The sequence below is a fragment of the Pseudophryne corroboree genome, chromosome 6 (genome assembly GCF_028390025.1).
Source record: "Pseudophryne corroboree isolate aPseCor3 chromosome 6, aPseCor3.hap2, whole genome shotgun sequence".
Lineage (NCBI taxonomy): Eukaryota > Metazoa > Chordata > Amphibia > Anura > Myobatrachidae > Pseudophryne > Pseudophryne corroboree.
In genome coordinates, this window is record NC_086449.1 from 134816057 (window position 1) to 134832165 (window position 16109).

General features: G+C 46.1%; 1 long non-coding RNA gene across 1 annotated transcript in view; it reads left to right on the forward strand.

Annotated features, from left to right (window-relative positions):
• LOC134935047 (uncharacterized) overlaps window positions 1-15074 on the forward strand; it is a 62477-nt gene extending 47403 nt beyond the window's left edge. Inside the window, exon 2 of the long non-coding RNA XR_010179864.1 lies at window positions 13441-15074. This is a non-coding gene — a long non-coding RNA (uncharacterized LOC134935047). The remainder of the gene's footprint in view (window positions 1-13440) is intronic.
• The last annotated feature ends 1035 nt before the right edge of the window (window positions 15075-16109 follow it).

Here is a 16109-nt window from a genome sequence, read left to right on the forward strand (position 1 = left end):
GAAATGGTACTAGCCCTGATTTGCTATGACCTTGAGGTACTTGAGAGCATACCCAACAATCTGTTTTATTTAACACACTACCCACTAAGGAGTGATAGTCACTCAATGGATGCCGGTCCATATGGATATTAAAACTGGATTGGCATTTCTTTATGCACCCATCCTCAATGACATTGTTACAGAGCCGACAGATACAGTTTTCTTCAGCTAACAATCCTTCACAATTCCTTCTATGGTCAATGCTATCGGATCGTTTTCTGATACTCGCCTTTAATTGTTGGTTAAGTTGTTCTTGGAAAACTACGCCTCCATCTTCATCATCAGAACCCATTCCAGAACCTCTCTCGACCTCCATGGTACTCTCGCCGGAACAGACTGCTCTGGTCAACATCATGGTCAACAGAAAAATCCGGATCACAGTCTCTTGGGGCAAGTCCATCTTGTAGGAGGAAACGGAGAAGAATGAGAAGGGGGAAAAAATAATTTGAGGGAGAGGGGATGGGAAGTTGGAGAAAAACAATAAAAGGGAACAGGGGATCGACAACTGCTTTTGGTCTTGTGATTTTCAATGCTCAGGTGCCGCCTCAATCCTCCTGGAAAAGACACTCCAGTGATACAACCTCTACCGTCTGTTCCTTATCACGGGACCTCTCTGGATCAGCAACCTTCTTACAGTGGGACGAATGAACCCAAGTCTCTCTCTCAGCAACCTTCAATGCTGTAGTGCTAGTCAATAAGACCTGGTATGGTCCTTCCCATCTGTCAATAAGGCAACCTGAGCGTAGAAAATTCCGTATCATTACATAATCATCAGGTTCAATGTCATGACAATTACTATCTGGTAAATCAGGAATCACCAACTTCAAATTATCATTTTGATTCCTTAGCTGTTTACTCATGTTAATCAAGTATTTTACAGTCACTTCATTGTTACACTTCAAATCATCCTGAGGGTTAATCATAACATGCGGTTGTCGACCAAACAAGATTTCAAAGGGAGACAGATTAAGAGGGGACCTGGGAGTGGTTCTGATGCTGTACAGTACAATGGGTAAAGCTTCTGGCCATGTCAATCCTGTCTCTGCCATCACTTTACTCAGTTTATTTTTAATAGTGCTGTTCACTCTTTCCACTTTCGCACTCGCCTGTGGACGGTATGGAGTGTGCAGCTTGCTATCAATTCCCATCAATTTACACATTCCTTGAAAGACATCACCTGTAAAATGGGTACCCCTATCACTTTCGATAATTCTAGGGATACCATATCTACATACAAATTCCTGCACAATTTTCTTAGCAGTAAACATAGCGGTATTTGTGGCCGCTGGAAATGCTTCGACCCAATTTGAGAAAACATCTATACAAACAAGTACATATTTCAAATTTCGACAAGGGGGTAATTGAATAAAGTCAATCTGTATTACCTGGAAAGGGCCGCCGGCAGGTGGGATATGAGATGGTTCTGTAGGTATTGCCTTTCCGATGTTCTTTCTCAGACAGGTAAGGCATGACATTGCCCTTTTACTCGCATGAGATGAAAATCCTGGGGCACACCAATATGCTCTTACCAACTTGCACATCCCTTCCTTGCCCAGATGAGTCAGCCCGTGAGCTGCCTCAGCTAAACATGGAAGGTATGCTCTGGGGGCCACTGGTTTACCGTGTCCATCCGTCCAGAGTCCTGAGGACTCCTGACCATATCCTTTTGCCTTCCAGACTGCCTTTTCCTGTGTGGAACACAAATTTTGCATCTCACACAACTTCTGTGTGTTGATGGTATTAAATACCATCAGTTATGTGGTGTCTGTCTGTCTGTCTGGGGGTAGCAGCTGCTAATTTAGCAGCTTCGTCTGCTCGGCTGTTACCAAGTGATACTGGGTCTTGGCTATATGTGTGTGCTTTACATTTGATAACAGCCACTCTGTCGGGTTCCTGTATCGCTGTTAGAAGCCTTTTTATATAAGCTGCATGCGCTACCGGTGTACCAGCTGCCGTCATGAAATTTCTGAGGCGTCATAGGGCTCCGAAATCATGGACTACCCCGAATGCGTATCTAGAGTCGGTGTAGATATTGGCTGATTTGCCCTTAGCCAATTCACATGCTCTGGTTAGGGCGACCAGTTCAGCAACCTGGGCTGAGTGAGGTGGGCCTAGCGGTTCCGCTTCTATGGTTCCTTGGTCATCTACGACTGCGTATCCAGTACACAAGTCTCCCGAGTCTGACTGTCTATGACAACTACCGTCCGTGTAGAACGTAAGTTCTACATCTTCCAGTGGGTTGTCACTGATGTCAGGCCTTGCGGTAAAATTTTGGGTCAAATATTCCATACAATCATGTGTGTCTTCCTTTGTATTAAATTCTCCTTCCCCACCACTCTCATCCTCCACCCTTTGTGCCTGTCCAGGCACACCTGGGAGATATGTTGCAGGATTTAATGCACTGCATCTCCTTATGGTGATGTTTACGGGGGCCATTAGTGCCAATTCCCATCTTGTAAACCGCGCTGATGAGACGTGTCTGGTTTGGGCAGAATTTAACACGGCTGACACTGCATGTGGTGTATGAATTGTGAGGTTGTGACCTAGCACGACGTCTTCGCTTTTCGTTACTAGCAATGCTATCGCAGCAACGCTTCGCAAGCATGTGGGGAGGGATCGCGCTACCGTATATAGCTGAGCGCTGTAATATGCTACCGGCCTGCTGGCATCACCGTGCTTTTGGGTTAGTACGCCTGCCGCGCAACCAGCACTTTCTGTTCCGTATAGTTCAAAGGGTTTCCCATAGTCTGGCATACCTAATGCTGGTGCCTGCGTTAGGCACTGTTTAAGTCTCTCAAATGCTGTCTCAGACTCGTCTGTATGCGAAATCCGATCAGGTTTGTTTGAGGAGACCATCTCCTGCAAGGGTAACGCTAGAATGGAAAACCCTGGGATCCAGTTACGGCAATACCCACACATTCCTAAAAATGTTCTGATCTGTTGCTGGGTTTGTGGCAGAGTCATGTCTCTAATTGCTTGAATTCTATCAGCGGTCAGGTGTCTCAGTCCTTGTGTTAGACAGTGTCCCAAATATTTTACCTTAGTTTGGCATAATTGCAACTTGTCTTTGTAAACCTTGTGTCCTGTGTCTGAAAGATGAAACAGGAGCTGTTTCGTATCCTTCAGGGATGCTTCCAATGAATCAGAACACAGTAGTAGATCATCCACGTACTGTATTAATACTGATCCACTCACTGGTTGGAAAGACTGTAAACAATCGTGCAAAGCCTGAGAAAATATACTTGGGCTATCTATGAATCCTTGTGGTATTCGAGTCCATGTGTATTGGACTCCTCTGTATGTAAATGCAAACAAATATTGACTGTCAGGGTGCAGAGGTACCGAAAAGAAAGCGGAGCAGAGGTCAATAACAGTGAAAAATTTCGCAGTGGGAGGGATTTGCATTAGGATGACAGCTGGATTTGGCACTACGGGGAACTGACTCTCAACTATTTTGTTAATCCCCCTTAGATCCTGCACTAGCCGGTAACCCCTCCCCCCACTCTTTTTAACAGGGAAGATGGGACTATTGGCAGTGCTGGACGTTCTTACCAGAATGCCCTGTTGTAGCAAGCGCTCTATTACGGGATACACTCCTAACTCCACCTCTGGCTTCAGAGGGTACTGTGGGATTTTTGGAGCTATCCTACCATCTTTTACTTGTACAACTACCGGAGCTACGTTTGCCATTAAACCAGTGTCCTGTCCATCTTTAGTCCAAAGTGACTCTGGTATCTGAGATGTCATTTCTTCTACTTGGGAGGGAGTCCTATTTGTCATAATGGTATGTGACATTAATTTTGACGGGGAGTCTAACATGTCTCGCACTTCCTGAGCGTGATTCTCAGGTATGTCCAAGAATACACCTTCAGGAGTACAATAAATGACGCACCCCATTTTACACAGTAAGTCTCTTCCCAGGAGATTAGTCGGTGCCGATGCAGCCAGCAAAAAGGAATGCTTGGTATGTAAAGGCCCTATTGTAATCTCGGCTGGTTTGCTAACAGGGTAGTGCTGGACTACTCCCGTTACCCCTATGGCTGGAATTGTCTTACCAGTGGTTCTCATGCCCACTGTCGAATTTATCACTGATTTGGCCGCCCCTGTGTCTACAAGAAAGTTTAATGATTTACCAGCTACATTGATTGCAATTTCTGGTTCACTTCCAAGGCTTGCAATCAATTTTACTGGCTGCAGATTACAGGTATGGCCACACCCCTATTGGGTATGGTGACCTCCCTGAATCCCGCTGGCAGCAACTACTTGTGATGGAGTTAATTGGGAGCTACCAGAGGCTTGCCAGTCTCTGTTCGGGGGATATCTTTTTGTTTCCCCTGCATGTGGCTCATAACTCCGTTTCTGCGGACCCTGATCCCAATGTCGTGTGTCGTGTCGTTGTCTAGGGGGTTGGTATGAGTTTCGTGAATTCTTCACTCTACAATCTCGTGCCATGTGTCCCTGTTTATGACAAGAATAACAAGTAACCACATTTGACTTACCCACAGGGTTTGGTGATATAAACAAAGGCTGCCTTGTGGTCAGGGCCTGTATACTTACTGCCATTAACTTATCACCTTGTTGTTCCCTGTGTCTGGTGATGTTCCTATCGTGATCAATAGCAGCCTCTCTCAAAGTAGCCACAGACAGACCTCGCCAACATGGTTGTGTGGTCTGTACCCTAGTCTTCAATGACTCTTTTAAACCATCCATCAGTACCGATACTGCTACTTCTCGATGGTTTATGTTTGTTTTAATGTCCTCTATGCCTGTGTATTTTGCCATTTCTGATAATGCTCTGTGAAAATACTCTGCAGCTGTTTCTGACTCCTTCTGTTTAATGGAGAATATTTTGTTCCATTTAACTACGGCTGGGAAATACTCCTTTAACTGTAAACTTATTCTTTTTACATTGTCTTTGTTGTACACTTCTGTAAGAGGTACATCCTGATCTAATCCACAGTCAGCTAAAAATTGAGCTGCGTCGACATTGGAGGGTAAACATGCTCTCAGCAATATCTGCCAGTCTTTATTGTTGGGCTCTACCGTGTTACCTAGGTCTCTGATGTATTTTTGGCTGGCAACTAAGTCTTTTCTAGGGTCAGGGAATTCCGACACTATGGTCCTTAATTCCATTCGGGAAAATGGGCTGTACATGGCAATGTTCCTAACAGGAGTGACTCCTGAAGTGTCTGTTTTCCCATTTGGAACTACTATTACCTTAACAGGATTAACTCTAACAACCTCATTCTGTGTAGATTCTACAGGCTGTGGTGAAATAGTTTCAGCATAGTGTATGGTGCCGTACTTACCCGTTGATACGACCTCACCTATCCCTCCGCTAGGGGCCTTTGTTACTAATCTCGGGGGTGGAGCTGTGCCTACTGTGGTCTCTGCTATGGTGGCTGCTAGAGAGAGCGCTGAAATTGTTGCCGATTCGTCCTCTTGATCACACTCCTGAGGAAAGTTCAAAACAGGGTACAACTTGCACGGGTTAATACTTGCATTGGTTAATTGGTTAACATTATCTTTAACATTTACACAGTTGCTAAGTGTTTGTTTGTTACACCTTAGTGCGTCATTCTCCGCAACCAATTTCTCTCCTGATATGTATGGTGGCGGTGGGGCCGTGGCTATCAGTTTTCTGATCGAGCCAGATCCCGCCGCCTGAGCCAATCCTCTCTGTATGTCACCCTCCTGTTGCCACAACTGTAAATAATCATAATGCTTGATTCGTCTCTTGGCTGATTTAATGAGACATATCCTTCTCCTTAAATTCGTTAACACTTCTGTGCTGAAGCTACCTACTCTTGGGAATTTCTCCCCGTCATGTACCGTCATTCTCTCCCATTCATCACATAAAGCTTCTGTGTGACTTCCGTATTTCTCACACATTACGTACCTTGCCGACCCGACTGGTCGGTTCACTGAATCAACCCGAACCGAGGTTGATCGCCCCCTACCTGAACAAGTGGCCCCCATAGTTCGAAGGTGTTGCTTTATTCAGCCAACCCTTACGCAAACCAAAATGTTCAAAATAGGCTGACGGTGGCGGTTTACCGAGTACCCCACTCACTCGCCCACGCCGACCAATACGACCTGATCACACCGATATGGTGCTGGCGTACTCGACCCAGGGCCCCTGCGACCTGAACCTCTATTTACTGGAACCTGTGAGGGTGATCCGAAGAACACTTACTCTTTCCAGTAACTATTGGTTGTTGGATAGTTCCTGAGTGAGCAGCGAACCTCCCTTAAAATAAAAAAAAATTACACAAATCACGTTAGAATGTACAAATAGCGTTTATGACCTTCGTACACAAATAGTACCGGTCAGGTTTACTAATGCACACAATTACGTGCGGTACAATCGTTCAGCACATAAGCAACTAATCTTATGTACGGAGCGACCAGTGGAATCGAAAATTACGGCTGCGAATTCCTTCAGCCAGAGCTTGTATGGCCTATATGGGTGTTGCACCAACCCTTTCTTGGTGTTGTGCCTGTGGACTGTATAGCGGACTTCCTTGTCTGCTGTACCTAAACCTGCTGGTCTGCTATGACCTCCTGGTCTGTTACAGTATGACCTCCTGGTCTGCTACACTCTAATGCTCAAATTGTATGTTTTAACCAGGGATGCCTCCCTAGCCACCATGTACGTCACTTACACGCATGTACCTCACGAGAACTCGACTTTTCTTGTGGTTCAACCTCAAAAATTGTAAAAACAAACACTCACTCACCACATATACACTTTTGTTTCTATTTCTATTTCTGCGCAGAAATTTCTCTTTAGACCAGATGTGTTACCAATTAGGAGAAGGATCTGTTAATTTAAATTTCGAATGTAAAAATAGATTTGCGCGATTTATCGCCTTGCGTTATTTACCGCGTTGCGCTATTTATCGCGTTGAAAAAAAATTAACACTTGTGATTTGAGTTACGTGGGCGTACCCGTACGCTCCGTTGCGTAATATACGCTGCGTGCGTCGGCCCTTGGGTTGCGTACGCAAGTCTCAGTCCTTTGTTAGAGACACGTGTACGCAAAGCAAAGATCCACCGTAACACAATTTATACGTTTATCAATGTAGATGATCCTTTATCATCTACCGCGCACCACACTGACTTCGCCTTGTCTCTCAGGCACAGCTGTGTGTTTGTCTATACTTTAACTATATTACCTTTACTCTTAAACTATGAAATAGCGGCAAATCTCTCTTAGCACGTTTATCAACTATAAAACTGGCAAACAGGAGAGTGATATATGAAAATACACGAATGAAAAGAAATGCAGATATGCGTGCGTGTGTACGCAAGACAGAAATAAACAGTTTTAAAAGGACACTATCGTTTTGTTCTTACCTCCGGTTCCCGGATTCCTTCAGCACCCTTTACTAAGAGAAGCAGACGCTTATCCAAACAGCACTACGAGGAATATGATCTCCCGCCCTTTGCTGCTGGATAATGTCTGCTGAAATTACCTAGTGCAGATATGTGAAGGACGGGCGAGCCCGCAATTGATAAAGCTAAATATTTATCTTATATAATACCCTTTATGAGGTCTAAGAACACTGTACGCTATCTACGTATGAAGTACCGTAAGGGTACGCACGTTGCGTAACAATCGCTTAGCCGTAGTCGAGACGCTCAAGCGTCATGTTCGCTCACGGCCAAGAGATCACAGGCAGGCACGCTATTGGCTGCTGACTAACGTAATGATTCGCTATAGCGTAGCGGACGCTCGGGACCACGAGGAGATCACCAGCGGCGCTGACGCTCACAATGTTAAACCTTTGTATCTAAACCATAAACAGTGTATTGTGCAGTAAAACCTTAGTGTAATGATAGAGTGTAAATGCAACACAGTATAACCTTATTACCTGTAAAGCTGTTCTAGCGTCACCGACGCTCTGAGAATACTTAACACTATAAGAAATACACAGATACCGTGCTCAGGGTCCAACGCCTAATATATATATTATGAATGATATACTTGCAAAAGAATTAATACAAATACAAATCATACACTACAATATAACATAGACTACCTAACCAGATAACTACACAGGAAATACAATACAATTACTATTTAAGGGAAAATAAGAGAGAAAGAGGAGAAGAGAGAGAGAGAGAGAAATTGGCCCACAATAACAAGAAGATCAATATAGTTGCGGAGAAACACTTACGCACAAGGGGAAATGATCGCATGCGCCTCGATATCCAGCTCCCGATTATCAGCAATGAGAACCGTTGAAGAGAGTGAACTGGATATGGTCGGCCTGCCTATTTATGCCCCACACACAATACAATTCAATGGTCCCTACAATCTCATTGTTCATTGGACACAGGAATTCGGCTTCGCATTATAACAAAAGGTCATAGGTTGATTCATACAGGTGGGCTGTGACTGCTTCCAACTGTTCAGGTGGGTGGGATACTGGGTTTCCCGCCGCATGACTAAATAAGAACAAATAATAGTAAATGGACATAAACTTCTTATGTCCATAACTATTCGCACAAGCGATTAATCCGCTCCAAACCAACACCGGAATATTGCTATTTAAATACTCTTCCGATGGGTACCAAACACCACTGTATGACCCCTGTTAGACCCTTCGTACAATACAAAGAGGGATCTCTCTGTTCAGGAACATGCTATGTTAACTAAACTTTCAGAATCTATCAAAGGGACCATGATCTACAAAATACATTATATAGTGAAAATATGTAATGATTGAGTCGCACGCTACGATCACATAAACTCTACCGTAAATACGCATACCGTGCGCCTGCGGGTGCCCGCGACTGTGAGTATGTGCACGTACGGGAGAGCGTACGCATGCGCAGCACGGACCTGTGTGAGGTGCAAATATGGTAGTGTGCATAGAGATATTTTTCTGACTTTGACATAATATATACCTGTCCGGCTGCAGTACTAGTGTGATATATATATATATATTTTATTTTTATCTCATTATCATCCAGTCTATATTAGCAGCAGACACAGTATGGTAGTCCACGGCTGTAGCTACCTCTGTGTCGGCAGTCGCTCGTCATCCATAAGTATACTAGTATCCATCCATCTCCATTGTTTACCTGAGGTGCCTTTTAGTTGTGCCTATTAAAATATGGAGAACAAAAATGTTGAAGTTCCAAAAATAGGGAAAGATCAAGATCGACTTCCACCTCGTGCTGAAGCTGCTGCCACTAGTCATGGCCGAGACGATGAAATGCCAGCAACGTCGTCTGCCAAGGCCGATGCCCAATGTCATAGTACAGAGCATGTAAAATCCAAAACACCAAATATCAGTAAAAAAGGGACTCAAAAATCTAAAATAAAATTGTCGGAGGAGAAGCGTAAACTTGCCAATATGCCATTTACCACACGGAGTGGCAAGGAACGGCTGAGGCCCTGGCCTATGTTCATGGCTAGTGGTTCAGCTTCACATGAGGATGGAAGCACTCAGCCTCTCGCTAGAAAAATGAAAAGACTCAAGCTGGCAAAAGCACAGCAAAGAACTGTGCGTTCTTCGAAATCCCAAATCCACAAGGAGAGTCCAATTGTGTCGGTTGCGATGCCTGACCTTCCCAACACTGGATGTGAAGAGCATGCGCCTTCCACCATTTGCACGCCCCCTGCAAGTGCTGGAAGGAGCACCCGCAGTCCAGTTCCTGATAGTCAGATTGAAGATGTCAGTGTTGAAGTACACCAGGATGAGGAGGATATGGGTGTTGCTGGCGCTGGGGAGGAAATTGACAAGGAGGATTCTGATGGTGAGGTGGTTTGTTTAAGTCAGGCACCCGGGGAGACACCTGTTGTCCGTGGGAGGAATATGGCCATTGACATGCCTGGTGAAAATACCAAAAAAATCAGCTCTTCGGTGTGGAAGTATTTCAACAGAAATGCGGACAACATTTGTCAAGCCGTGTGTTGCCTTTGTCAAGCTGTAATAAGTAGGGGTAAGGACGTTAACCACCTCGGAACATCCTCCCTTATACGTCACCTGCAGCGCATTCATAATAAGTCAGTGACAAGTTCAAAAACTTTGGGCGACAGCGTAAGCAGTCCACTGACCAGTAAATCCCTTCCTCTTGTAACCAAGCTCACGCAAACCACCCCACCAACTCCCTCAGTGTCAATTTCCTCCTTCCCCAGGAATGCCAATAGTCCTGCAGGCCATGTCACTGGCAATTCTGACGAGTCCTCTCCTGCCTGGGATTCCTCCGATGCATCCTTGCGTGTAACGCATACTGCTGCTGGCGCTGCTGTTGTTGCTGCTGGGAGTCGATGGTCATCCCAGAGGGGAAGTCGTAAGCCCACTTTTACTACTTCCACCAAGCAATTGACTGTCCAACAGTCCTTTGCGAGGAAGATGAAATATCACAGCAGTCATCCTGTTGCAAAGCGGATAACTGAGGCCTTGACAACTATGTTGGTGTTAGACGTGCGTCCGGTATCCGCCGTTAGTTCACAGGGAACTAGACAATTTCTTGAGGTAGTGTGCCCCCGTTACCAAATACCATCTAGGTTCCACTTCTCTAGGCAGGCGATACCGAGAATGTACACGGACGTCAGAAAAAGACTCACCAGTGTCCTAAAAAATGCAGTTGTACCCAATGTCCACTTAACCACGGACATGTGGACAAGTGGAGCAGGGCAGGGTCAGGACTATATGACTGTGACAGCCCACTGGGTAGATGTATGGACTCCCGCCGCAAGAACAGCAGCGGCGGCACCAGTAGCAGCATCTCGCAAACGCCAACTCTTTCCTAGGCAGGCTACGCTTTGTATCACCGGTTTCCAGAATACGCACACAGCTGAAAACCTCTTACGGCAACTGAGGAAGATCATCGCGGAATGGCTTACCCCAATTGGACTCTCCTGTGGATTTGTGGCATCGGACAACGCCAGCAATATTGTGTGTGCATTAAATATGGGCAAATTCCAGCACGTCCCATGTTTTGCACATACCTTGAATTTGGTGGTGCAGAATTATTTAAAAAACGAGAGGGGCGTGCAAGAGATGCTGTCGGTGGCCAGAAGAATTGCGGGACACTTTCGGCGTACAGGCACCACGTACAGAAGACTGGAGCACCACCAAAAACGCCTGAACCTGCCCTGCCATCATCTGAAGCAAGAAGTGGTAACGAGGTGGAATTCAACCCTATATATGCTTCAGAGGTTGGAGGAGCAGCAAAAGGCCATTCAAGCCTATACAATTGAGCACGATATAGGAGGTGGAATGCACCTGTCTCAAGCGCAGTGGAGAATGATTTCAACGTTGTGCAAGGTTCTGCTGCCCTTTGAACTTGCCACACGTGAAGTCAGTTCAGACACTGCCAGCCTGAGTCAGGTCATTCCCCTCATCAGGCTTTTGCAGAAGAAGCTGGAGACATTGAAGGAGGAGCTAACACGGAGCGATTCCGCTAGGCATGTGGGACTTGTGGATGGAGCCCTTAATTCGCTTAACAAGGATTCACGGGTGGTCAATCTGTTGAAATCAGAGCACTACATTTTGGCCACCGTGCTCGATCCTAGATTTAAAACCTACCTTGGATCTCTCTTTCCGGCACACACAAGTCTGCTGGGGTTCAAAAGCCTGCTGGTGAGAAAATTGTCAAGTCAAGCGGAACGCGACCTGTCAACATCTCCTCCTTCACATTCTCCCGCAACTGGGGGTGCGAGGAAAAGGCTCAGGATTCCGAGCCCACCCGCTGGCGGTGATGTAGGGCAGTCTGGAGCGACTGCTGATGCTGACATCTGGTCCGGACTGAAGTACCTGCCAACGATTACGGACATGTCGTCTACTGGCACTGCATATGATTCTCTCCCCATTGAAAGAATGGTGGAGGATTATATGAGTGACCGCATCCAAGTAGGCACGTCAGACAGTCCGTACTTATACTGGCAGGAAAAAGAGGCAATTTGGAGGCCCTTGCACAAACTGGCTTTATTCTACCTAAGTTGCCCTCCCACAAGTGTGTACTCCGAAAGAGTGTTTAGTGCCGCCGCTCACCTTGTCAGCAATCTGCGTACGAGGTTACTTCCAGAAAATGTGGAGAAGATGATGTTCATTAAAATGAATTATAATCAATTCCTCCGTGGAGACATTGACCAGCAGCAATTGCCTCCACAAAGTACACAGGGAGCTGAGATGGTGGATTCCAGTGGGGACGAATTGATAATCTGTGAGGAGGGGGATGTACACGGTGATATATCGGAGGATGATGATGAGGTGGACATCTTGCCTCTGTAGAGCCAGTTTGTGCAAGGAGAGATTAATTGCTTCTTTTTTGGTGGGGGTCCAAACCAACCCGTCATTTCAGTCACAGTCGTGTGGCAGACCCTGTCACTGAAATGATGGGTTGGTTAAAGTGTGCATGTCCTGTTTATACAACATCAGGGTGGGTGGGAGGGCCCAAGGACAATTCCATCTTGCACCTCTTTTTTCTTTCATTTTTCTTTGCGTCATGTGCTGTTTGGGGAGTATTTTTTTGAAGGGCCATCCTGCGTGACACTGCAGTGCCACTCCTAGATGGGCCAGGTGTTTGTGTCGGCCATTAGGGTCGCTTATCTTACTCACACAGCTACCTCATTGCGCCTCTTTTTTTCTTTGCGTCATGTGCTGTTTGGGGAGTGTTTTTTGGAAGGGCCATCCTGCGTGACACTGCAATGCCACTCCTAGATGGGCCAGGTGTTTGTGTCGGCCACTAGGGTCGCTTATCTTACTCACACAGCTACCTCATTGCGCCTCTTTTTTTCTTTGCGTCATGTGCTGTTTGGGGAGTGTTTTTTGGAAGGGCCATCCTGCGTGACACTGCAGTGCCACTCCTAGATGGGCCAGGTGTTTGTGTCGGCCACTAGGGTCGCTTAGCTTACTCACACAGCTACCTCATTGCGCCTCTTTTTTTCTTTGCGTCATGTGCTGTTTGGGGAGTGTTTTTTGGAAGGGCCATCCTGCGTGACACTGCAGTGCCACTCCTAGATGGGCCAGGTGTTTGTGTCGGCCACTAGGGTCACTTAGCTTAGTCATCCAGCGACCTCGGTGCAAATTTTAGGACTAAAAATAATATTGTGAGGTGTGAGGTGTTCAGAATAGACTGAAAATGAGTGGAAATTATGGTTTTTGAGGTTAATAATACTTTGGGATCAAAATGACCCCCAAATTCTATGATTTAAGCTGTTTTTTAGTGTTTTTTGAAAAAAACACCCGAATCCAAAACACACCCGAATCCGACAAAAAAAATTCGGTGAGGTTTTGCCAAAACGCGGTCGAACCCAAAACACGGCCGCGGAACCGAACCCAAAACCAAAACACAAAACCCGAAAAATTTCAAGTGCACATCTCTAGTAAAAAGACAAACGGTTAACATGTGGTAATTTGTCATTTGTTTTTTCCCTAGTTCCCTGCAAGTGTTGAAGAGTGGCAAGCCAACTGGGAGGAATTTGAAAACAGGTGGAATTTCCCTAATTGTGGTGGAGCCATCAATGGGAAACACATCCACATTAACACACATGTCGACAGCGGATCGATGTACTTAAACTACAAGGGGTACTTTAGCATCATTCTGATGGCACTGGTAAAATCAAACTACGAGTTTCTCTTCGTTGCTGTTGGTAAGAATGGCCGGCCCGCAGATGGTGGCTCCAAAAAGACTGCCTTTTATAAGACACTTAACTCAAACCAGATGAACTTGGGCCCTCATTCCGAGTTGTTCGGTCGCAAGGCGAATTTAGCAGAGTTACACACGCTAAGCCGCCGCCTACTGGGAGTGAATCTTAGCTTCTTAAAATTGCGACCGATGTATTCACAATATTGCGATTACTAACTACTTAGCAGTTTCAGAGTAGCTCCAGACTTACTATGCCTGTGCGATCATTTCAGTGCTTGTCGTTCCTGGTTGACGTCACAAACACACCCAGCGTTCGCCCAGGCACTCCCACCGTTTCCCCGGCCACTCCTGCGTTTTTTCCGGAAACGGTAGCGTTTTCAGCCACACGCCCCTGAAACGCCGTGTTTCCGCCCAGTAACACCCATTTCCTGTCAATCACATTACGTTCGCCGGAGCGAAGAAAAAGCCGTGAGTAAAAATACTTTCTTCATAGTAAAGTTACTTGGCGCAGTCGCAGTGCGAACATTGCGCATGCGTACTAAGCGGATTTTCACTGCGATGCGATGAAAAATACCGAGCGAACAACTCGGAATGAGGGCCTTGGCTTCTAGAGGAGGAACAACACATGGCCTCAATTTTCAGAACACTCAAACAAGCCAGTATAGGACAATGGTCACAGCAGCAGCACTGGAAGAGGAAGAGGAGGATTCACCTATGTCTTCCCTGCAAGCACCTTCTCTCCTCTCCAAGGGGACTGCTCGTGCAAACCAGGTGAGAGAGAAGTACCTGGCCTATTTTAATGGCATAGGCGCAGGCAGGAGACCGCAATAAAGTCACGTGCGTGGTGTGTGGTGGATTGGGGGCAATTAAAGTGTCAATGACTAAATACGGACTGCAAAGCTTCACCCGTTTCACTCTCCGCTGCGTCTGGCCATGGGATGGAGGAGAATCCACTCCTTGTTGGGTTTGCCTCATCGAGGAAGGACAACTGGCTGTAATACCATAATGTAGGCGTATAGATTTGGTCAGTGCCTGCCTCGGACCGCTTCAAATCTCTTGCTTTTTCTGTTCTTTTTGTAGACTGAGCGGAGGTTGTGCCATCGTTATTTAACCCACTCCAAATCAGCTGCCGTAAGAATGGCTTGCTAAATTCCACCAGCTCCTCATTGACGGAAAGGCGTTTGGCCTTATTGGAGTAGTCCTTCGACTTAACTTTCCATAAGCATTCCTTGGATTATACCAGCTCAATGAAGCCAGTGATGAAATCCACATTTTTGTCAAGAGACATATCTGCAAAAAAGGAGCCAGGCAGAAAAAAAAATCTGTTTTATTACTTTGTTATGTAGAAAGTTTGTTGTTTATGGTTAATGTTGTTAAAATTGTAAAAAAGAAAGTTTGGATGGAAATAAATGTGTCATTAATTAGCACCAACAGGTTCATTAAACACTTTGGCACAATAGTAGGAATATGGGCCACAATAGTGGTACAGTGTAGGTAATGAGGATGGGCACCAACAGGTTCTATAAACACTTTGGCACAGCAGTAGCAATGTGGGCCACAATAGGGGTACAGTGAAGGGGATGAGGATGGGCACCAACAGGTTCTATAAACACTTTAGGCGGGATGTACTAAAGGAAAAATGTGGTAAAACCCCCAAAAACGGGGGTTTTACCGCATTTTCAAATGTACAAAGACCCTACCACTGTTTTTTTTCGGCATCCAGGGTGTCGCCATCTCTGGATGGCGATACCCTATAGAAACCTATGGGCTTCTTATCGCCGACCGCCGCAACCTGCCGCTCCCGCCGCAGATGCCGACCGCCTCGCCCCCGGCATACCTTCCTCCAGGCAGCCCTGGTACCGGAAGGTAATCTCCTCCGGGTCTGGGACTCCAGGTCGACAACAAAAAGGTCGACACACCTTAGGTCGACGCCAATTGGTCGACACACCTTAGGTCGACATGGACAAAAGGTCGACATGGACAAAAGGTCGACATGAACAAGGTCGACATGGAAAAAGGTCGACATGAGTTTTTAATGTTTTTTTGGTGTCGTTTTCTTCGTAGAGTGACGGGGAACCCCAATTAGTGCACCGCGTCCCCTCGCATGGCTCGCTTCGCTCGCCATGCTTCGGGCATTGTGCCTTCACTTCGCTCGGCACAGATTACCGTTCCAATCGTAGTCCACGTGGATCGTTAAGTATGAAAAGGTTCCAAAAAAGAAAAAAATTATGAAAAACTCATGTCGACCTTTTTCCATGTCGACCTTGTTCCTGTCGACCTTTTGTTTATGTCGACATGTTGTCCATGTCGACCAAAGGTGTGTCGACCAATTGGCATCGACCTAAGGTGTGTCGACCTTTTTGTTGTCGACCTGGAGTCCGGATACCATCTCCTCCTCCCCCTAGCAACGCAGCCGGAGGTTCTTCCGGCTGCAGGGGGAAGGAGGAGGCGCCGGGGGC